Source organism: Staurois parvus, unplaced genomic scaffold, assembly GCF_062004578.1.
Source record: "Staurois parvus isolate SC_StPar_1 unplaced genomic scaffold, SC_StPar_1.0 ptg000362l, whole genome shotgun sequence".
Taxonomy (NCBI): Eukaryota; Metazoa; Chordata; class Amphibia; order Anura; family Ranidae; genus Staurois; species Staurois parvus.
Genome location: NW_028318158.1, coordinates 4339055 through 4363739, shown reverse-complemented (window position 1 = coordinate 4363739; position 24685 = coordinate 4339055).

The following is a 24685-nucleotide window of genomic DNA, read 5'->3' as shown; positions in this document are numbered from 1 at the left end:
TTAAGTACTGTCATAAAGTCATCACATTCCACAAAGTTGTTTAAAGGGGCCACCAATCTGGAAATATATTTCCATAAACTTGGCTTATGCACATTTTTTTTTTTTTTTATAAAACCTGTGTAACAGAACAAAATCATTTTTGTGACACTTTTGGCAGCTTAAATAAACCAATGTGCTGTACAGCAAAATTACATATTCATTTAAATTGTATGTAAACCCAAAAATCTTTTATTTTTTTTGTTTAGTATAGCAAACCTACCAGGTCTACTAAATAGCCCAAAACCGTCATTTAAAGGTACTCAAATGGCAAGCTGACACTGCTGCAGCAATATTGTCAGCCTATGACCAGAATGTTGTTACTGGTAGAATCTCCAGGCAAAAGTATTTGCAATACATTAAAATAAATGTTTTGCTTAAAAAAACTGCATCCAGTGAGAAATGACACAAACATATTGAAAAAGATTTTAATACAATTTTCAAAAGCACCCATGAATGCAGTACAATGCACGTATGCCAATTTGTTTTCCAGAACAATCCCAAGGGAATTTCAGAGTTTTCAGGGATTCTGACACTTCCAGGAGTGTCAGATGCACAGGTCTTCTGGGTGCTTCCTGCTGCTGCCATGTAAGCATCCTCTGCAGTGGCTACTAACACAACCTCTGTTGAAGCTGACCCTGTCAGGTAGCTCACATGGGCAGGATTCATGATGAGCATTACAGTAATGAGGGTCATCTGTCTGCTGGGTGCCACTGACATCCAAAACAATATGGAGGTGCACAGCATTAATCAGAAAGCTATTACCTACTGTAGTGCCCCTCTAGATAGCCAGGGGGAGCTAGTTACATTGTTTTTGTTAGAGAGGCTGAGCAGTAGCCTGGAGAAATAGTCAGCAGGGTCATATTTGAGTCAGGGCTAAGAGGCTATGCAGGACAGTTCCCTGATATTTCCCCCTGCTCTAGAATCTTGGAGAAGATTCTAGAAGCAGTGGGTGGAGGTGAGGCGGGGCTGGCCTGCATACTTAAAGGACTCTGGCCAATGGCCAATCCCCAAGCAGGAGGCTTGGCATGGGGCCAGGGCATCCTTTAAGTGTGACTGAGCCTGCACAGCAGCAAGAGAGTTTGGGTGCAAGATGTGAGGAAGGCTGAGATGCAGGAGCCTGGGAGGGGGCCCAGTGGGAAGAGGCCTACCTACAGGCTGGGACTTGGAAAGGAGGATAACTTAGCCTCACTGGTCCCCGGAGGAAGGACCACCTGTACAGCCTGGGAAGGAGCCAGCCCAGCAGAAGGCCTGAAGGCAGCCACCAACCGAACCAGCTCACAGGCAAGGCCTGAGCGAATAATCCTACATCCCCTGGGCCAGTTAAGGTGAAGGAGCATTCTGGTGGGAAACCAGATTAGCACCTTACCCAGGACTGTTTAGCTAACAGTGGCAAGCATTGGATCCCCTTGCCCAGGGATTCCTCTAGATAGCTGGGTAAAAAAGAGGATTTACCTTGGGTCTGGGGTGGTAACACCAGGGGAGGCTGGAGAGCTCTCCCCGAAGACAATTCCCTATCTTGGACTTGTATATAGTTGCCAGGATGTTGTCCTCAGTTTACTGTTCCTTGGGCATCCTGTACACCCCATAGCCTATCCAAATTTATTAACCCTAAATAAAAAAAAAAAAAAAAACCAAACCCAGGCTCAACGACATTTTACTGTCTCAGAAATGCAAGTCAGTGGAAAATGCAGGACTATAGGGGGACCCAAAACTTCAGCAACTTTTAAGAGGGTAGTGCTACACTACAATTAACAAGAAAAGATCCTGGTGCTCTGGAAAGGCCCTGGTAGATTGGAAGTGCTCTTTCTAACCTCCTATGGGTACATCTGAGTAGAGTGATTTTTATTTTTTGGATCAGGGCAGAGTCTGTGGTCACCTACTGTACTTTGTACTTTATACACTGATTTACTTAGCAAAGCTCAGCAAATGGTTGGATATGCTAGAACAATCAGTCAACGGATCATGGTGCCAGCTTTGACCCTAAACAGAAATGGGGTTGTTTAGGCAATCCTGTTTAGACCACATCCAGCCATTGGTTCAGTGGCTCATGAGGACAAGTTTTCAACAAATGTTCCCCCATATGGGGCTATAGGCATCCAGGTTGTAGTTTACTTACCATTTTTCAGCAAGCACATTTTCTCATGAATAGTACTGCAAGTAAATTTCATTATATATGGATTTGCCAGGTTTAATGCATGCAACTACACACAAAAGTAAGTTCCCAACCTTGCATAAACACATTTTAAAAGGCACACTGTAATACATGAAACTTTATAAAATAACAGATTTCCAATTCTTGCCGAAGCTTTAATAGTCGATTTTCTGCTCTTGGGATATAAACTCATAGACATTTTATAAAATTACTATTTTTTTGTTTTAATATAGTTAAATATTGTATAGACTTTTTCTAGCACACGCAAAAACAGATCTAGATAGATAGATAGATAGATAGATAGATAGATAGGTGTTCCAGTAAATGGTACTGTTATTTCTACAGCATACAATGACATTTTAAACCATTGTGTACTTCTAAGCTTGTGGCAACTGTTTGGGGAAGGTTTTTTCTGTATCAATGTGAATGTGTCCCTGTGCACAAAGCAAGCTCCATAAAGGCATGGTTTTATGAATTTGGTGTGGAAGAACTCTAGTGACATGCACAGAGCCCTGGCTTCACCATATCCATCTTTGGTACCTGACCTCACAAACGCCTTCCTAGAAGAGTCAAGACTGTTATAGCCCTGAGATAGAAGAGATATTGCATGTTAATATCCATAATATTGGAACTGGATGTCCAACAAGCTCATGACAATTATGATGTTCAGGTATACACAAACTTTTGGTCATATAGTGGAGTTGGGTTGGTTGTGTAGGGAATATTCTGTATGTAGAGGAACCCTATTTCGAGAGAGGAAAAGTGAAAATAAACGTGAATGTGTTGAACTTAGGCTTCCCTTTTGGAGTTTTTCCTCCAAAATATGCAACTAAGTGATAGTACTAAAGATTGTGAGTATTTGTTTCCTGCACTGCTACTGAATAAGAAGGATGTACATCCCTTTTCATGTTAAGACTTGTTTCTCAGAAAAGTTTCTGTTATTGAGCATCTACAATTAGTTGTGACTCTTCCTCTTTAGAGAAAGGCTGGAAATGACTTAAACTCATCTTGTATGTCCAGCTGGGCAGTTCTAGTATGCCTTAAGAGGTATGGGTTTGGGTTGAGATGAAGTGATTAGCAGGTGGGTTATCCCAATGTTTGTTTAATAAGTAGAGCCTCACTTAAAGGCTGTGGGTGACTTGGGACAGTTGGTTCCAGTGTCTATGAAAGTGACCTTGGAGCACAAAAGTTGGGGAAGAGAAGGAAACCCTTGTGCCAATGACAGAATGGGCAGCTAGGTTGACCTCAGAAGTCTTAACATGGATGAACAGGGATATACATTTACTTTTTACATCAGTAACAGTACTCTGTAGGAGAAAACGAATGTTCACACAATGCCAGGGTCTGAGGGAAGTACTAGGCCCCTTATACTATGAACTACTTCTGCTTCAACATTGTGTCTGATTCCACAGTGCTGAAAGAAGAGAACATATCATAAGCTGCAATGTGCAGCAGAGGTTGTAGCAGATAGATAGATAGATAGATAGATAGATAGATAGATGGATGGATAGATAGATAGGTGGATGGACTCAGATAGATAGATAGATAGATAGATAGATAGATAGATAGATAGATAGATAGATAGATAGATAGATAGATAGAATATTTCTCTATGTCCACCTAAAATGGTTAACTCCATTATCTCTGGAGTTGATCTTGAATTCACATTGTTAGTTGTTTACCAGCTGATGTTTCAACCCAGACTGACAGTGTGAATGCCTGTACTATTAAGAGTACTAATAAGAAGAAAAAAAGAGTCACATTCTCTCTATCTGTAACAGCTTCATTGTAAGGGAAGTAGAAGAGTAGATGGATGGGTATCTTCAGTATGTAGACACAGTTCAGGCATTTTTGGAGGCGGAATTTGTACATTCTATAGGCCTCATGCACACAAGGTGTTTTTCCTTCCACTTTTAGGAATGTCAACCATTTTTTTACTGCTTCCAAATACCCCTTCATGTTATTCTATGTGTCCATGCACACTATGGCTTTTAGAAGCTTTTAATGACAGGGGCGTTTAGAGGTGGGGAAAAAACCAAGGGCCTTTGTATCCTGGAGCACTGGCATATTGATAGAAAAAACGCCTGATGTGCTTAAACGTGTTTAAACGAGCCTTAACGCTAGGTGCGTTTAGTATTTGAGCATTCATTTATTTCAGTGGCCAGAATACATTGTTTATTCTGGCCAATGAAATCAATTAAGGGACAAATGCTTGATGTGGGTAAACACAGTACACACTTTTACAAGCCTCAGGCTTTTTTTGGCCAAAACGCTGCTGCCTTGAGGAGGCTTCTAGGGCAGTTAAAAAAAAATGCCAGTGCGCATGAGGCCTAATAATTACAAAATCTAGGAATTTGAATCTTTATCTTCAGGGTTGTGCAGCCGTACAACAAAGGGAATGCAAACAAAGCATGCTACTAAATGTAGACCAACATGTTTCAGGTACTTTACAATAAAATATTTGCATCCAAGGAAAAAGTAAGCTTACAAGTCACAATAATACAAATGTAAATGGTGCGTTACAAGGGAAGAACCAAAATAATTTTTCAGGATGGACAAGCTGTGTGCTTTCTTTTTTTTTTTTGGACTGGAGTTCCTATTTAACACACAAGCAATGGCTTTTGCATGATATAAAGCTCTCAAAGAAACATCTTACGTGATAGGTAAAGCTATTTATTCTTTTATAAGGCTAACGTGTCCTGTTTTTAGCATCACAACTACAGTTCATTAATCTTTAAGACTCTCCTTTTTTTTTTTACTTCCAGTGGAGATGTTAAGTGGAAACTAAAGTTGAGCTGAATTTTCCACATTCAGAAGAATGGCACGATCCTCGGGGAGACAGTAAATTGAAAATAAGGCTGTTGCAGTTGGCCTACAGGATGTGCCTGTGAATGTCGACATCTTGAAATGGTGAAAAAATCTGTTTGTGCCCATTCATAGAGAGCGAATGGTTCAGAACGGCGGCCGGCCCCGAGGGGAATGGCAGCTAAATGGGGGAGAGAAGGCAGGAAGATAGGATGGATTTGACATAAGCGTGTTTAAGTGAGCTGAAGGCTTTCTCTCCTCCCCGCAGTTTAATTGCACACTCCACTGGGCTCCAACGAGGGGGAGAAAAATGAATCTCTCTAGTTTTTACTTCTGTCTATAACAACTCTTAAAACAGGTGTGAAAGCAGAGACAATATTTTAACTTTGTTTTAGGAGAACTGCAGGACACAAAATATGCCCTAACACATTTGTAAAAAAAATATTTAAAGCCTACATTTTTTTTTCTATTTTTTGATAGAGAATGGTAAGAACCCATCAGGGTTTTCCTTTAACATCTATGTTCCATTGGGGAACTTTCCCTTCACTTCCTGTGCTGGAGATACAGCAGGAAATCCCCTCTTAGACAGTTGTAGACAGGGGTGGACTGACAACTCATGGGGACCCCGGGCAATAGGGGATCATGGGGCCCCTGTGTCCTTGCCCAAACTCAAAAAAGCCTATGAAAAAGGTACCAGGGGCATCTCATGGGGCCCCCTACTGACCCCGGGCCCTCGGGCAGTGCCCGAGTTTCCAAATGGTCAGTCCGCCCCTGGTTGTAGACATGTGCGGTTCATTCCAAATCGAAATTCAAACAACATTTTCATTATATGGAGATTCAGATGTATCCAAATTACAATAGTAATGTCATTGAAAAAGAATCCAAAATAATGAAAGAAAATTTCATCTGAAATAATGAATTATCCAGATTTGAATCAAATTTAAAACTAATTTGAAAACAAATTTGAAATGTAAACATATTAAAATAATAAACATAATAAAACCTAATAGAATAAAAAATAAAAGAATAAAATATAAAAGCATAGAACAGAAAATAAAATATAGAATAGAATATAAAAGAATAGAATATAAAAGAATAGAATAAAACAGAAAAGAAAATAATAGAAAATATAGGAATAGAATAGAAAAAATAGAATAAAATAGAAAAGACTAGACTAGAATAAAAAAAGTAATAGATTAGAATAGAATATAAAATAACAGAATAGAATAAAATAGAACCGTCTTCCGAAATTCGAATTTCGAATAGAATAGAACCAGCTATTCTTCACAATTAATTTGAATCAATTCGATATTTTATTAGAATATTTGAAATCCACTGGAAAACTTTTAATCTGCTCAAAAACGATTAAACAAAATAAAACTAAATAAAGTTAATTTTGTTACGAATGCAACTAAATGAAATGAGTAACTTAACGAATCGATCCAAATTATTTTTGTTCTGCATATGTCGCCAAAAAATGGCAGCGTTGGAAGATTTTCCTTGCCCCCTAATCCAGTGACAATCATGAAATGATAGATTCCCCATTAGGCAACAGTTATCATGACAAAAGTATAGAGATAATCTCTCCAATGGGAAAACAGACAGCAAAAAAAAATGACAGAGATATATTTGTTGCACATATTGAATGCCTACCCAATGAACATATATACTTTCATTATAGCACACCACTACGCTTTGTAGTACTTTGGCAAGAAAGGTCCAGGTGTGTTTTTATCTGCATTGTGGTGCGTAGACAGCCCATTCAAAATGAGCAACCGGATGTAGCACCCTTCTAGTTAGGTGTTAGGATGTGGATTGTTAGGATAAGTATTGCTGTATTTCTCTGCTTAACAGAGAGGCTGTCAGGTAAATTCAGTGTGGTGCTGTTTGAGTTTGTCTGAGTTCCACCTAACTTTAGGAAGCTATGAGAGCCTTCCAGAACATAGCTAGCGGCTAGGCAAATGAACAGCATTAATATGGATATGACGCTAGCCAATTGCAGGGAAGGGTGGCCACATTGCATGCTGGGAGTGATATTTATGTTCTGTGAGCACATGAGTTCAGTGTCTTTCCCAGGAGAGGCTTGCACCAGCCAGGCTGGAGTAAGGATTATTATTATTATACAGGATTTATATAGCGCCAACAGTTTGCGCAGCGCTTTACAATATAAGGGAGACAGTACAATTACAATACATTTCAGCACAGAAGGAATAGGAGGGCCCTGCTCGTGGAGCTTACAATCTAAAGGAAGGGGGAGGTGATACAAAAGACAATAGCTGCGGGGGATGATCAAGTGGAGGTGATTCAAGTGCAGTTCTTAGGTGGAGGTGGGGTAGGCTTCCCTGAAGAAGTGAGTTTTCAAATATCGCCTGAAGGCAGACAGGGTGGGGGCTGACCGGACATGCTGTGGTAGGGAGTTCCAGAGGATGGGAGAGGCTCTGGAGAAGTCCTGGAGGCGAGCGTGGGAGGAGGTGATGAGGAAGCTAGAGAGGAGGATATCATGGGAGGAGCGGAGTGGGCGATTTGGGTTGGTGATGTAGCTAGGGGCAGTGTTGTGGATGGCTTTGTAAGCTGTGGTTAGTATTTTGAATTTTATACGTTGGGTTAGTGGAAGTCAGTGGAGGGACTGGCAGAGAGGGGCAGCAGTCGCTGATCGGTTGGTAAGGTGTATTAGTCTAGCAGCATCGTTCATAATAGACTGAAGTGGGGATAGCCTGTGTAACGGTAGACCAGGGAGGAGGGAGTTGCAGTAATATAAGGCGGGATATAACCAAGGAGTGGATGAGTTGTTTTGTGGTGTCATTGGTCAGGAAGGGGCAGATTTTGGAAATGTTCTGGAGGTTGAGGCGGCAGGATTTAGCCAGTGAGTGGATGTGGGGCCCAAAGGAGAGGTCAGAGTCTAGGATTACGCCTAGCACCCTGGCATGAGGGGAAGGACCAATGGTTGTGCTGTTGATCTTAATGGTAAAGTCGTGAGTGGGGGATCGGGGAGGAGGAAATATTACAAGCTCAGTTTTTGAAAGATTGAGTTTAAGGTAGTGATTTGACATCCATGCTGATATGTCACTTAGTAGCTTTGTGATACATGAGGAGATTGAGGGGGATTGCCTCGCCTGGCACTTGCCATGTGGGCATCAGGTGGGCGACCTGAGGACCTGAAGTTAGAAAGAGTGACTCTGGTTCTACAGTACGCTGACTGAGGGGAGCTGTCTGCCAAGCTCTGTCTGGTATCACTGGAGAGAGTCGCTTGGAAGATTGGAAGGAGGCTGCCATTCTGTCCTTGGACCTGTGAGTACAGACTCTAAGAGATCTTGGGGACTCTGTGTGCTTGGCTACCCCTCTAGTACTCGATAGTCAGCGTGGGTCTGAGAACATTGAACATTGGCTAGTGTTCTGAAGATCTTGTTCAACTGTTGCTACTGCATGGGACTTTGCTCAGTTATGTTACCTTTGAGCCATTGCAGTCTGTTGTAATGAGCTTGTACCTGAAGAGCTTTGCCCTGCTACTACTACTACTGTTAAAGGGACTTTGCTTACTCCTAAACTACTTGTTGCTACAATCTAAAGAGAAGTCTGATATCTGCTTTCAGCCAGGACTTCAACAGTGCTCAACTAAGAGATCAGCTAGATGTCCTCAGTTGTGGAAAGTTCTAATTTTGGAGTATCCTACTAAATTCCCAATTCCTATCCCCTGTTCTACAATAAAACTCCAAAAACAAACATCCCCTAGATTGGTAATTCAAGAAGTGTGTGTGCACCTGACTGTGCAAAAAAAATACCTTTGGCCTGGCTGCGAGGTGAAGCAATGGGAGACCTGGGCAAAAATACAAGTGAATTAAATTAAATAAAAAACCTTTTTTTGTGTCAGTCAATGTTTGTAATTCAAAATAAAGTCCACAAAAATTACTCTTCCGTGTCCAACTTGCACCTCCACATAAATCCAGATAAAGTGTGTACCTCAAACAAATGAAAAAACTACATAGTGCATTACCTTCAATACCAGCTGGTATATACTTTACCAAACAATAAGTATATACTTAACACAAATATGTGCAAAATTGAAACAAGATTCAAATTGTGAGCAACACGTGAATTGTTAAATCACTCCGTGTACACTATAAATAAATACATAAATGTGAACAATCAATGTACACTCATAAACAAATGAATAAACAAATAAAATAAACAAACAAGTAAAGGAAAATAATAAATACATGAATAAATAAATAAATAAATTAAATAAACAAACAAATAAATAAATAAATAGTGCACTCTCTGTGAACACTTCTATAGCTGAAATGCATACAATTACCCTCTCAGAGTAATAACAAGCCTTTGTAGAGTACACCCTGGACTCTCACTCCAGTGTTGTAGTCACTCCTTGGACTATCACTTATAGTAAAGATGCCGGCTCTGCCACTTCAGGTTTGCGATGTGACGTCTGTCGTGACGGTGCAAACCGGAAGTGGCGGAGCAGCCATCTTTACTATTGGAAATAGCATTAGAACGTTCCAGGAAGCTTCTCAGGCTATGTCATGGGAATATGCAGCTGACAGGTAAGATCCTTATGTAAGATTTATTGAATAAATGTTTATACTCTTTGATACCACACTACATGGGCTTCCTTTTCTATTTATGAGGATGAGGAGACATAAGATGCTTGCCTGAAAAGTGTAACCCCACCTGTATTTACTGGAGTGAGAGTCCAGGGAGTGACTACAACACTGGAGTGAGAGTCCAGGGTGTACTTTACAAAGGCTTGTTATTACTCTGAGAGGGTAATTGTATGCATTTCAGCTATATAAGTGTTCACAGAAAGTGCACTATTTATTTATTTATTCATTTATTTATTATTTTCCTTTATTTGTTTGTTTATTTTATTTATTTATTCATTTGTTTATGAGTGTACACTGATTGTTTACATTTATTTATTTATATATGGTGTACATGGAGTGATTTAACGATTTGAATCTTGCTTCAATTTTGCACATATTTCTGTTAAGTATATACTTATTGCTTGGTAAAGTATATACCAGCTGTTATTGAAGGTAATGCACTATGTAGTTTTGTCATTTGTTTGAGTTACACACTTTATCTGGATTTATGTGGAGGTGCAAGTTGGACACGGATGAGTAATTTTTTGTGGACTTTATTTTGAATTACAAACACTGACTGGCACAAAAAAGGTTTTTTATTTAATTTAATTCACTTTCAGGGGTGAAAGTGTGACTTTTTTGGACTTTGTTGGATTTACACATTTGAAGTGTATTATAATTAATATTTTTTATTTATTTGTGGATACCGAACTTATATATTAATACAAAAATACAAGTGGCCCTCACGAGGGTAGCACTACACAGACCTGCAGTATTTTTAAAGCATCATACCACAATACATAGCATGTATGTTGTGGAGTGCTGCAGCACAGGTCCATCAACTATACCATTGCATTGAAGTGTCATTCCTAATGATGTGAAAGGCTCCTGAAATGGTTAAACATTCTAAAGGAATGAAATCATGGCACACTACACAAACTTTTTTTACTGCAGGTTACCACAATGCACAGTTCAGAAGAATGCCTAAATCCAGCATAAGGTGAGATGTTAGGTTTCATTCACACCTATCCATTTAATGCACATCACTGCATATACACAAGTTGGCCATTGTTTTCAATTAGGATATAGTAGAGTGCCCATTTACTCAACATCCTCAGATTCAAGCACAGGCTCCTATAACTCCTTCTCTGACAACTCCCTAGGTCCCTGGACATGCTCAAGGAAGATACATTTTTCTGCTTCCCTCCTTCTGCAGTCAAGGAGGCCACACCTGGTGGGCAAGAGGTAGCTCAGAAATTGATTTGCAGCCAGGTGAGTGGCCTTCCACTGTCAGACTCGCCGTGTATGCAGTCTAGCAGGAGCCTAATAGCACACAACTTCTCCAAAAGTACCAGCTACTATAGGGAGCACCCCATTCAGTGGGGAGGAACATCATGTTTGGTCCTTGGATCCCTCCAGCTGTTCACCTGTGTTACCAGAGCCACTCAGTACTTCAAAGTGAGAAATGCTGTCTATAGGGATAATCACAACTAGCTGTGTTCTGTACTGTTTTATTGGAGTAGAGATTCTCAGCTTGATTCTCTATTGGGTTAGAGTCTTACAGGAGCTATGCTATGCAGCCACATTACCCTGACTGAGAGACATTGCTGTGAAGAGTCCATGTTTGTGTAGCGTTTACTCTTCTGCAGTGTATGCATACTTTTTGCCATCCTACATTATTGCTTCTAACTTATATAGTAAACTGCAAGTTACAGTTACCAACTATTTGATCATTCGGTCAATTAAAGTGGTTTTAAAGGTAACAATAAAAAAAACAATGGTTTTGAACACAGCAGTGCCAACCAAGGGCGGACTGACAACTCATGGGGCCTCCGGGCAATAGGGGATCATGGGGCCCCTGTGTCCTTGCCCAAACTCAAAAAAGCCTATGAAAAATGTACCAGGGGCATCTCATGGGGCCCCCTACTGACCCTGGGCCCATGGGCAGTTTCCAAATGGTCAGTCCGCCCCTGGTGCCAACCCTCCTCTTCTAGAATCCCCCACCAGTGCTACTGGTTCCTCCTCATTGGTGAGTGCTCCCATAGGAAGTGGCTTGCTATAGGGCACTTGTGCTGGCTCACTCCTGAGCCCCGCCGCCTGCAGCCATAGACACAGACAGTAGGGCTTGGCCCTACCTCCCGCATCGTAGGATCTTAGCGTATTGACGTGCTGAGTAGCCCATAGAGCAAACTACTTTTGCTATTATGCTGTCAATACGAAACAACATGTTACAATTGCAAAACAAAAGGCATATCTCTTAAGGGTTTTGAGTTTCTCTGGATTGACTGTGGGTTTAGGGTTCTGTGGATTCAGGTTTTCAATTTCTTTATTAATTTTCCTTTTGATTGAACTTGATGGACATGTCTTTTTTCAGCCTAACTGTAAATATGTAACATAGATGTGGAGCCAGCCTTAGGGATACATTTGGGGTAAGGGATTTGGCTGCAATCTCCACCCTAAAATCAACATGCTGTACACGGTGTTATATGGCCAGTCCAGAGGCAAACAAGGCTTTGTGGTGTCTCATTTTATCAAAACAAATGAAATGGGAAACACCCTTACTGCAAACTTACATTCTTTTACTATACATTAAAAAAATCTTTCTTCCATCTATAAAGAAAAAAAAAAAGTTTATGTATATTTTTTAAACCTTCATAATACTGCCAGCCAGACCAGTGGCAAATAACTTTTTTTAACTTTCCAAGAAGTTTGAAAGTGAAAATAACAAGTATAGCAGCCTAGCATTATTAATATTTTTCAATGTGCCCAATTATATTGGAAACAGTGGCAAGTTCTTCTAAAAACACTCAGACCACCAACTGTCAGCAGAGCTGCCTATTAGCAGGAATCCGCCTTGGCCGGCTCTGCAGAATGCCCTGGCCTAATTTCCACATGATCAAGAGCTTGTGGTTAGGCGCTTCAATAAGTAAAGGCTTTAGCGCATAATTTTCCCGTGCGCTGCCAGCGTAGTTTGGTAAAAACCGTAGTGAAAAGCTTTTCCTTTGAAACTGAAAGTAGAAGGAATGAATAAATTGCTTGCTTTGGAGGCCTCGTTATTGCGATGTCCTCTCCAGGACCACCAGTAGGTGCCCCCCCTGCAGTCGCCCACCCTCATTTCTGAGGAGTTATAACCCTCTTCAATGTTGGTTAGCCCTGTTGCCAATGGAAAAGCAGTCTGCCAACTTGCAGAGTTAGATTTGTCTGGGCTGTGCACCTTTGCAAAATCTAAGAGAGCTTTGATGGGTACAGAACATACAGCTAGTGCTGGTGAGCTGTAATGAGTCAAGTTTGTGGTAAGGAATGGGTGCTGTTTTTCAGCAGCATGAGACAATTGTTAAAGCTGATTGATAGACAAGTATCCAACTTTAAAAACTTCCAGAGTAATTAATTTGCTTGCCAATTCTGTGCAGCCAGGGCTGTGATCCATGCACCCATGCCAAACAGCAGAGCTACATCTTTGACCAACCTTGCAGCATAAGCAGGTCAATGACAAACCTCCAGAATGCAGATTGACCATTACTTTGCTCTCTACTCTTGTCAGCATGTTCACTACCAGCACATAAGCACTGGGACAAAGCCTGATTGGCTCATAGTTATGAGTCAGAGTGATGCTGTACAGACAATTAGAGACTGAGGCTAATATGAGATAAATTCAGGTTGTTTACAGCAAATCTACGTTTGTAGTGAATAGATAACTGCATTATTTGTGTTTATTATGTTTGCACAGGGTTACACTTTAAAAATGTCCTAACCATGATCGGGTCTCATTTTAAAGTGTAACCTCAGCCCAAAGAGTTTTTTTCACTAGCAGTCTGTATCTGCATTGAAGTGACCCCGCCCCCTCCCTTCCCTTTCTATTATAAAGGCATGACCAGAAGAGGAAAGAAATTGCCAAAAAGTGAGCAGAAATGCCAGTTGTCCCATAAACAGGTGTCTCCATTTGGGGCTTTCCACTTCCTATATAACTGACATATTTTAGATTTCTCCTCTCTTTCTGTCCTACTGATAACTTGCTCTGAACTAGGAAGTGAGCATGAAATAGCAGGAAAACCTAACAAAGAGTTCAAGTTTTAAAGTGTTACTAAACCCAGGACCCTGCATTCACTATATCTGGTCTCCCACAGTACACATAACATGGAAATGTAAATATTTTCATAAATATAAACAGATACATACCTTTTCTTATCAGCAGTCTACAGCAATCTTATGACTTCTATCAGCATCCAGCTGAGCACTGGTTAAAACCTGTAGGAGGAGTTTTCATTCTCCTCTCACTGTCCTATGAGACTACATAACCCTTGACCCTCTGTCTGGATAGCACTAATTGGTCCTGTGTTGATCACATGCACTCTCAAAGAAAAAAAAACTCTCTAGCAATACACACCAAACAGAGCTTGTGCAGAATCACTCCAAGAGCTCTGTGCTATCAGCAGATGGATTGGGGACCCCAGAAGAATGGGAGAATCAGAGAAGACAGGATAAAACAGCCTATTCACACATTTCAGAGAATTAAGAATTAAGAGAATTAAGGTTCCCCAGTCTGTATAACAAGCATGCTTTGCTGCATATACAGACGGATTTTACTGTTGTGGGTTTAGTAACGCTTTAAGTGAGAACTTCCTCAGCTGTCATGCTAATTCTATGCCTTTAATATTTTCTGATTCACTCGCCTGTAACAAATATGCAGTTTAGGAGTTATGGCTTTACTCTGATGTCATCAGCTTCATATTTTCTCCAGGGTCACTGACCCTGAGAGTATTGAAGCAGGGGATTAGTACAACAGTTAGGTTCTGCAGGACCACCAAGCAGCTAACATTGTTAGAATGATGGCAGCACAGGTGGTACGGGTACAAAATATAGCCAAATGTTTGTTGGCACCTGTCCATCACATCTATATGAGCTTGTTGGACATTCCATTCCAAAGCCATGGGCAGTAATATGCAGTTGCCCACAATCTCCCCACCTCACACATTTACCTTTGCAGCTATAAAAATTTCCATTCTTTTCAGATGTTTTTCCACAAGATTTTGAAGTGTATCAATGCAATATTGTGACCATTTGTGAGGTCAGGTACTGATGTTGGATGAGAAGACCTGGGTCCCAATCAAAGATTTAATTCATCCCAAGAGTTTTAATTCATCCCCAAGGTGTTCAGTAGGGTTGAGGTCAGGGCTTGGTGCAGGCTACTTGAGTTATTTCCAACCAAATCAAACCATATCTTTATGGAGATGGCTTAGTACACCAAGGCACAGTCATTTTGAAACAGAAAAGGGCCTTCCCCAAACTGTTACTACAGAGCTGAAAGCAGACCATTGTCTAAAATGTCTGTGTATGATGTAGCATTAACAATATCCTTCACTGGAAACACCTAAACTCAATAATTTGGAGGGGTGTCCAGATACTTATAGCCATATAAATAGATGTGGTCAACTGTCCACAAACCTTTGGCCATATCATTTATTACTCTCATGCCAGGGTCCCTTTACTGTGTTCTCTCTTAAGCCTGAACAGTGTTGACTGAATCTTTCATTTACTAGCAGTGCTATTGTCAGTGCTGTAATAAAAGAAAATTCACTTATTGGTTCTATGGCCATTTATTCAGTAAAGCTTCATTCATTGTTTCTTGTGGGCTGCAGTCAGAGCACAAGGCTCCACCTCCATGTAATAGGTGCAATGTAAATGAGAATTTTATTACACTCGTAAAAAGTTTTGCAACTTCCCCAAATTACACAACCAATTCACCAAGGGTTGTAAAATGTTTTTAAATTATATTTATACAAAGCTCTGATGAATTAGCTGCACAGAGCCACGTTCCTTCTTGTGTAGCTGAGAATTCTCTCACTTTCTGTGCCACATGGTGGTGAGAACGTTTACATTTTCCTTCATTTGTCAGCTCTCTAATAGAATAATTTAATGTTGTTCAGATGTTCAGATGTGTGCACTACATTTCCATCTGCTCTGGCCGGATAATGGGTTTTAAATAAAGATAATAACTTTTTGTGTCTGAATATTTTATTTTTCAGTTCATAATCGTATTCTAAAGTATACTTGTAGTTTAGGAATCTATCTAGCAATCTATCTATCTATCTATCTATCTATCTATCTATCTATCTATCTATCTATCTATCTATCTATTATCTATCTAATACCATATCTATCTATCTATCTATCTATCTATCTATCTATCTATCTGTCTATGTCTGTCTGTCTATCTATCTATCTATCTATCTATCTATCTATCTATCTATCTATCTATCTATCTATCTATCTATCTATCTATCTATCTATCTATCTATCTAATACCATATCTATCTATCTAATACCATATCTATCTATCTATCTATCTATCTATCTATCTATCTATCTATCTATCTATCTATCTATCTATCTATCTATCTAATACCATATCTATCTATCTAATACCATATCTATCTATCTAGTACCATATCTATCTATCTATCTATCTATCTATCTATCTATCTATCTATCTATCTATCTATCTATCTATCTATCTAATACCATATCTATCTATCTAATACCATATCTATCTATCTATCTATCTATCTATCTATCTATCTATCTATCTATCTATCTATCTATCTATCTATCTATCTGTCTATCTGTCTATCTGTCTATCTGTCTATCTGTCTATCTGTCTATCTGTCTGTCTGTCTGTCTGTCTGTCTGTCTGTCTGTCTGTCTGTCTGTCTATCTATCTATCTATCTATCTATCTATCTATCTATCTATCTATCTATCTATCTATCCACTCATACCTGCCTTTCTCAACCTGTATACCCCAGAGGAAGCCTTGCAATTATTTTAATGTCTAAAATTAAAGTGGCTGCAAAGGCTGAATGTTTTTGCCTTCATGCATCCTATGGGAAGGTGAAAAACCTTCTGTGTGCTGCTCCCCAAACAGCCCCCTCTAATACTCACCTGAGCCCCCTTTCGATCCAGCGATGTGCATGGGAGACTCAGCTGTCCCATTGGCTGAGACAGTAGCAGCAGGCATTGGCTCCCACTGCTGTCAATCACAGCAAGTGAGCCAATGAGGAGAGAACAGGGGGCAGGGCTGAGCCACGGCTCTATGTGTCTTATGGGTGCATAGAGCAGGGCTCGGGAGCGAGCATACACCAGTGCCCCCATTGCAAGTGGCTTGCCGTTGGGGGCACTGGTCAAGGGGGAGGAGCCAGGAGTGCCAGAGGGGGACCTGAGAAGAAGAGGATCAGGGTAAGTATGACATGTTTGTTATTTAAAGGGTAAGTTCACCTTTTGCAAAATAATAATAAATGCACATTTTTTTTTTTAGACAAAAAAATGTGCATTTATTTATGGTTGTGGTTGCCTGTAACGTATTGCACCAGCGAACAGCAGGTCACTGGTGCCATGCAGGTCTCCTTCAGATCTGTCACTATATCTGCTTGCTCATACGGGATGTACAAGCAAGCAGATATACTGACAGGAAGAATCCATTAACTACCACGGCGATCCACAGCGCTGTGATACTTCATTGAGAACTACAAACCATCATCTGCGCTGTTTCTAAATATTGACAGCTAGTACGGGGAAATCTCTGGACCTTTAATAACACTTTAGTTAATCAGGGCTCAGAGGGAAGAAGGCCCCTTACATTGGTGCCCCCCTCCCCGCTTCAATGTGGTCAGAATATCACCCTTACAGAAAACTAAAAAAGATCATGTCATGCCACTGATTCTACCAAGGATTATGCATGCGCCATCAAATGGTAGGTCATACAGCCACAGCTCAAGGAACCCCAATCAACCTCTGTAGGAACCCATGGGTTCCACAGAACTTTTCTTGAGAATGTCATGTTTGAAGTCCAGCCTGTGTGATGACCAAGGCTCCTTCACACAGATACATGGAGAAGTTAGAATAGCCACATAGGAACAGGAAATGTGATATTCCCAGGATTGCAGGATGAAAAAAAGAAAAACAGCCTTAAAAAAAAGAAAAACTAATGCAACCACCATCTAAGGGCATGTATGCTGCAATATTTTACATTTTCATTTTTGGTTTAAATTGATCCAGGTTACATCTGATTGCCTCTTGGGGATCAGGAAGGATTTTTTTTCCCCTGCTAGAGCATTAAGGCTAGGTTCACATCTGTGCGGGTGGTGCTGCTGCGGATCCGCACGAAAATCCATGCAGCCGCACCACCCGCACAGAGGAATGTGGATCCGTGGGCAGGTGCCATTAGTTCTAATGGCACACCGCCTGCACTGGAAAACGCAACCGTACTGGGAACCGAGGTTACCGTGCGGCTGCGATTTCAGAAGAAGTGCAGGGACTTCTTCCCTGCATGTCACGAGGCACGGGAGTCCATTTAAATGAATGGGCTCTCGTGCCCATGCAAAACGTGCCCCACACGGCCACATATGTGTTAACTAGGGGTAATTGGTTTTTTATTTGCTTTTCTCTAGATCAATTGTGGGTATAGGATTGTGTGTATAAATAGGACTGGATAAGACAGGTTGGACTGGATGAACTTGTCTTTTTTCAACCAGAGTTACTATGTAACTATGTATATGAACTTAATAGCATCTTCCTGACTGACTCCAATTAATTTCTAAAAAATGTAGTCATTTTGCAGAAATATCCAGAAATATTTGGTGAAATTAAAATCTTAATTATGCTTCCTGTCTTATCTTATAATATTGATGTTAATGTTGTAATATATACTGCACATTATATCCTGCAAGAGCTAAATCACTGCTCTCCAAATGTAAGTAATATTATTTGGAGGCGTGACATCATAACTTGGAAATATGTCTTGACAAAAAATTGACGGATTCACTGCGATTTATATTTTCAAGTCATGTATTACCAATCTGTCTGTTACAAGTGTATATAGATTTTCTCTCCAACACCTACAGTACAAGCTTAGTGTTTTACATTGCACTCTTGCCTCCTGTCCGAATACATACGGAGATATAATATTTCAGCTGTAAAATTGAAAATGAAAGATTTAATACTAATTTTCATGCCATAAATATCAGCGTAGCACTCTACTTATCTACCGGCGTTCCCACTCTATAATATAATGCCGACATATGTAAACCATATGTACCGGACTGCCATGGGTCTTGAGGAGCCATGCACTTTATGTACATGTCTATTAAAAATAATAGGTCTTGCACATGTACACTTTTATCCCCGGATGAGAAGGACGACTCGGCATCTGGAGCGCTGCTGTTCTCCGCTCCTATACAAAGATTTGCAATTCGTATAATGGGAGCAAGGCTTCTGATTGAAACGTCAACCTCCACAGGGAGTTCTGTGTATGAAGGAGTTTTCAGATGTCACTATTATGTTATAATGACTGCTGGAACAATGAGGGGCCTTTCTTATGTGCGAACAATTTCTACTTATGCCTCTTTACAATAAGTCTTTTAAAACAGTAATAAAGTTTGTACAACTTTTGACAGGAGAATGTTAATAAAAATTATCTAAAGAATTTTTTTGGTGCACTGTTGAATAACTTTGCACATGCTTCTATGATGTATGAATGAAAATTCTGCGATTCTGAGTGACTGTATAGTAGTTGCCAGAAAATCCATTATGATGTCGCATCTGTAAAAATGTTATATGTGGATAATGATGATATCACACCTGTAACATACATAACTTTTGGCCATATAATCTATTGGACATATTTATGATTAGGAATGAATTCTAACTTCCCTTAAAGAGACCCTGTCTCCAGAACTTTTATGTGAACAAAAACCTCCCATAATATGTGCATTTATAGAATTATCATAATTTAGGCATGTTCTTTACCTTTCAAAACCTTCCTTTTTGTAGACATCCAAAAACCCTGAAGCTGCTGTTGGGCACCAACATCTTAGATGTGATGTCAGCAGGCCCAGCAGGCTCAGAGCTGTCAGGTAAGTTAAACTCTACAGCAGGCTTGTCTAAATCATGGGCCACATGAGGCTCAAGACGGCTATGAATGCGACCCAAATTAATATTGTAAACATAATTAAAAATGTTGATTTTTTTGGGGGGGGGGAAATGTGTTTACAATTTTTTCATCCCTTTCACACTGATCTGCTGAAAAAACGCATAGGCATTTTTACCAGGCTTTTGCCGTGCTTTCGGAGCATTTTTAAAGGACACGTGACTTAAAAACTGCACCAAAAACACATCTCACAGGCGTTTTTGAGGCGTTTTTCCATTGATTTCAATGGGAGGAGGCGTTTTGGGGGCATTTTTTTTAACTCGCCAAACATGCCCCTAAGATGCTGCAAGCAGGAGTTTTTACACCATACCGCAAGCGCAACGCCTCAGTGTGAAAACATAGATAGATATACATTCACATACATAGGGAAGCTTTTCTTGAGCTTTTCATGTGCTTTTTTTTTAAAGAAAAAACGCACCAAAAAACTCCTCAGTGTGAAAGTAGCCTTAGAAAAAGATTCCACTCTTCACAATTACAATTTATTCATGTTATCAGCAGGGGTGGACTGACAACTCATGGGGCCCCCGGGCAATAGGGGATCATGGGGCCCCTGTGTCCTTGCCCATGCCTATGAAAAAGGTACCAGGGGCATCTCATGGGGCCCCCTACTGACCCCGGGCCCTCGGGAAGTGCCCAAGTTTCCAAATGGTCAGTCCGCCCCTGGTTATCAGTTTTAAGCAGCACCTATATTTGTGATCAACTATTTTCAAGGATGAAGCACAGAAAGGGCAAAATTAGAACCAAAATATCTGGTGAGCATCTTGAGAATTCTTGGAGAATTGCTACTACATCCATTGAACCAGATATTGATGTGTTAGTTTACTAAAAACAGTGTAAAATGTCGTGCTAGTTTTATGTTGCCCTCTTTTACAAAATTATTATAAAAATATGATTTATTACTCAGATAGGAACATTATCTAAATCAGTGATCATTAACTTGTGATCTGCCTGACTTTTTTTCTGCTCATAAGCTATCCATATTGTGAGTGTATTTTATGTGTGGCCCAAGACAATATCTCCTCTTCCAATGTGGCCCAGGAAAGTCAAAAGGCTGGACACCCCTGATTTACAGTATTCCTCTTTGTTCCTCCACTGGCAGCTACATAATCTTTTATGGAAAGAAAAAACTGCGCAAGCAAGCATTTAAAATACTTAATATATTTGTGCTTTTACCTACAATTTTTAAGTTGATCACAAGGTCTGTACATTTTAGCAAAAGTTTCAACAAAATACAATAATTTGGGCAAAAAGAATGCCCTCAAAAATGTTTTTTCAAGCAAATTTTGAGTAGGTGGATCAACTAACCTAATCAAGATATTCACTTCATGGAAATTTCCCCAATGGTGAAAGCTGTCATTTTAGGGCAAAAACAATATTGCTGAAATAACTCAGCTCATCCATATTTGTGATTGTTAGGGAAATTAGGGCCTATTGATTACTCCAGGATTCAGTTAATATCTGATGTGTATATTTCCCCCAAACGTATTCAGCAGCAATATATAGGGAACAACAATGTTATTGAAAAGGGAAAATAATAAATGTGATACTGTGGACTTTATATCAGCATGGAAATCCTGTATTTGTAATGGCTGTTTTGCTAGCAGGGCATCAAACTAGTGCAAACAAAAGTTTTGCTGCAAGCAGAAGGAAAATAGTAGCTTCCTGCTCAGTGATCTTTATTAAAGCTGAACTGACATCAAAATTCTTATTGTTTAGACCCCTGCCCTCCCCAGGGTAAACATTTTGCATTGCACACAAAAAAGCTACACATTAGGAGAATACACCCTGGTTTTGGCCAACGGTTCCTTGGCAAGGGTGCGGCAGAGGGCTTCTGGTGAGACCTTGGAGAAGATGAGGTTTTTAGATTAGAAGATATTCTTGTACTATGTTGTACGTATAATTTTCTATTACAACAAATACTTATTCATCACTGTTTAATAATAAATATTTTTTATCTAAAACCACATTTTTTTGTTGAGATTTGAACAGTTATCCCCCCTCCTCCCCCCATTGCAGAAGAAGTATAGGGACCTCTCATATGTTGATAAGTAAATCAAATCCCCCTATTCAAACTAGAAGGGTAATGCCCATATCCAAAGGGTTAAAGAGATTTGTGTAAACATGGACTTTCTGACAGTGAGTGCCAGTTCACATATATGCGGATTGGATGCGATTTGAACCATATCCAATCCACATGACATGTGAAAAACATCGATTTCTATGGTTCCTGTTCACAAATGCCCAGTGCACTGGCAGTGCAGATTGAAAAAGAGTCCTGTCCGATTTCTGAGCAGTGCGATCCAGTTCAGGTGCAAATTACAGGCTATTGACTTCTATGGAAACCGTTTCTAAACTGCATATGTTTGAACAAGATAAGATCTTGAGCTAATCCTGTCCTAAACCTGACATGAACCGCTGAACAACTGCATAAGTTAGCTGTGAAACCTGAGATTCAACCTGCATCGCACATGTGCGATTCAGCACTGAATATTTACTGAAACTTCCAAGGGTGGCAACGCATTTCTGGGATCTGCTTCTACTTCAAGGCTAATAACAAACATAATATACATAATAATTAGTACAAATTAGACTGGTATCAATACAGATTATAACAAGTGATGGGCAAATATCCTTGGGTTCTGTTCAACAGCAGGTTCTATTCCAATGCACCAGCACAGACAAAAAAATGCACCTGTACTGTTTCTTTAAAAAAAAAAAAGATGCACCTGTAACTTATTTTCTAATGCAGCACACCACAATGCACGATAATATGTTACCATGGACTGCAATAGGGGTGTGTTGTCTTAGTTCTCTTGGGTGTTGTTGAAAATGAATAGCATGTATTGTACATTGTGTTAATGCTCATTCACCGTACTGTATCACTGGAGATCATCCTAGGGTGGGAAGCATGTTATCACTACAAAACACCTCCAAGAGGTAGAGACCGCAGTAAGTTCTCAGCTCACTGCATTTCTGACAACAGAACTTATGAACAGATATAAAAAAGGAGCTCATACAAGAGATTCATTGTTGGGATTTACACACAATTTAAGGTAAAAAGAGCAATCATTATTCAAAATGTGCTCTAAAACACACTTTACTTTCCCTTTTAGTCTATTCACATTAGCAACTCGTGAAAGTTGTGAATGTGTATAAAATTCACAGTAACAAATGCATAAAACATACAGAATGTCTGAGTTACCGGTCTTGACTGTTAAAGCTGTTGAAAGTGAAGTATGAGCAGCCTGCAGTTTCAGCATGGTACTCATTAACTGGAAAATTGGGCCCCGGAGGCTTCTAATAGGAAATGTAATGACACTGTACTTTAATTTATTTTATTTTGTGTTGTTGCGTTTGACACATGGAAGGAAATGCAATATGTTTTCCTAAGGAAGTGTAAATTTCCCCACTTCATCCATTTGAAATCCTCATCCTGGGGCTCCCGGAGCCTAGCGAGGAGTTTGGAACATTCGGTGACTCTACAGTCATCCCCGTGGAGAGCGGGGTTTAGACAGAAAAGCTGGTGTTTCTTCCTAAGAATGGGGAATCTAGAGCGTCGATTAAGGAATTGAATTTCATACAGGCCCATCATTTGTTTTCGCAGTCCTTTTACCGTGTACAATGAAATATTAGATGCAATCGGAGCAAGTGACCCGAGGAATAGAGCTATAAACTAAGAAACAGCAATATACCAGGAGTAGGATTGTGAGCACAGAATAACTCACAGGAGATTAAAGTTGAACTCCAGGCAAGCAGCTAAATACACCGATATAATCTATATAACCGAGGAGTTTTACTAATCAAAGCATTTATACTTCTATCTATCCAGTCCTGAGAGTTAAAAAGGTCTGCCACAGCTCCTTGTCTGGCAGTTAAGAAACACTTACAGGTCTTGTCCCTCCCTAGGCCTGTGACTGGACAGCGAAAGGAGAAGCAGAAGACTGTCTCTCTGTCATGGTATTGCAGACTACTGCAACACAATTAACTGACTGGCTTCTTGTGCGGCTTCTTCCTCTCCCAGCTCTGCTGTACTGGGGATTGCAAGAGGTTGCTACCAAGTCAGATTCAGGTACTTAAACTGCATGCGTTACAAAAATATAAAACATGTTATTATTCATTTCAATTAATATTAATATATTTGAAAAAAAATTAAAAGAGAACACTAACCACAAAAGCTAATGGGGCTTTGAAAGTACCATACCGTACCAATACAAATAAGTGAAAACATGAAAACAGTAGATAAAATTGAACACCTTTTATTAGGTTAAAAAACCACCCATCGGTGGAAAAAATTTAGTGAGACATAGACACAAAAAGGCATATAATTAAAATCAACAAGGGGTGACTATAGTAGGCAACATCACATGGACATAAAAAACATCACAGGCATCACCCACTGTCTTAGAGCAAGGTAAACTCAACTGTATAGATTGTACATGAAATAGCAAATGGTTAACAGTGCAAATATATACATATATAGGCAGAGAACACCCAACCATAGGACATAATAACCAAGGAGTCGCTCCGTAAGAAGCATATCAAGGTTCTGGAGTGGCCTAGCCAGTCTCCAGACCTAAATCCAAAAGAACATCTTTGGAGGGAGCTGAAACTCCGTGTTGCTCAGCGACAGCCCCGAACCCTGACAGATCTAGAGGAGATCTGTGTGGAGGAGTGGGCCAAAATCCCTGTTGCAGTGTGTTCAAACCTGGCCAAGAACTACGGGAAACGTTTGACCTCTGTAATTGCAAACAAAGGCTTCTGTACCAAATATTAACACTGATTTTCTCAGGTGTTCAAATACTTATGTTCAGCAGTGCAAGACAAATAAATTCTTTAAAAATCATACAATGTGATTTCCTGAATTGTTTTTTTAATTCTGTCTCTCAGAGTGGGAATGCACCTACAATGTGAATTTCAGACCCCTTCATGATTTCTAAGTGGGAGAACTTGCAAAATCGCAGGGTGTTCAAATACTTCTGTTCCTCACTGTAAGTGTAATCATTCAAATACATTGAAGCGACTGGTATCCTTGAAAAACAAATAGACCTACTTCAGGAACGATATTGTTTCCAATCAACAAAAAGCTCATTTAACCAAATGAGGATTCTGAACTT